Source organism: Antrostomus carolinensis, unplaced genomic scaffold (genome assembly GCF_000700745.2).
Source record: "Antrostomus carolinensis isolate BGI_N321 unplaced genomic scaffold, ASM70074v2 scaffold8097, whole genome shotgun sequence".
Lineage (NCBI taxonomy): Eukaryota > Metazoa > Chordata > Aves > Caprimulgiformes > Caprimulgidae > Antrostomus > Antrostomus carolinensis.
In genome coordinates, this window is record NW_010327971.1 from 7,866 (window position 1) to 8,857 (window position 992).

The following is a 992-nucleotide window of genomic DNA, read 5'->3' on the forward strand; positions in this document are numbered from 1 at the left end:
CCCTCAAACAAACAAAAATGTAACTTAACAAGTTTTTATGGAAGACAGTGAAAGGGAGCTACTTCCAAAAATATTTACATAAAGCAGGAATCAGCTCAGTTGCCTGGCATGGCTTCCTTCCACAAATTTTCTGTGTATGTGCACAGTGCGTGTATATGTGTGCATGCGTGTGTTAGCACATGTAGCGTTAGCACATGCTCGCGTAACAACTACGAGTTACAACTACAGGTAAATCTCAAAATCATCAAAAACCCAGTGAAGAGAGAAAATCAAAAGGCCTTTGCCCAGTGCAGCTGTCTGCTAATTAAACACTGGTGTTAATTGCAATAGTGTGCCTGGACCCAGTTCTCTGTATTTGTTGTGGTGCCTGTGTCAGCTCTGGATCACTCAGAACTTCCACATGCTCAGAGAAAATGAAACCATCTATAAAAGGAATGAAAGGCTGTGCTATGTATATATATATCTATAGGGCTATTTTTAAAGAAAAAAAAGATTTTTTTTGTGTGTGTGCTAGTTCAAAGCCAGCTTTGATTATCTAAAGCAAAAGTCAGTCTTTAGAAAGGGTAAAAAACTAAATGTAAAGATGGAATCTTTTTTATTTAATCCATGATGAAAAGAGCATTTCTTATTTGTAATGCTCTTTCCTCTCAATTCTTTTTTTTTTCCCTAATTAACGGCAGAATGCAAAGTTTCAGGCAGCATTTCCCATCTCTGCTTTAGGAGATGTGCAAAGCAGCATTCCATGAGGGCCAAGAGCCAGTAAAAGGGATGTCATTTGACACCCTTACACAACTCTGCATACCAGGCTGAACCCAGCGGGATTATGTGAGCGGATAGAAAGCCCTTCTAGAGAGAGGATTTAATCACACTATTTTTCTTTACACATTCTGCTCTCTGAAGATAGTAAATCAGCTATTGGATTTGCAGAAACAACCCTCACGATGTCTAAAGAATTCAGGGACAAAGTAGATGAAGGCAAGGTCTGGCCTCTC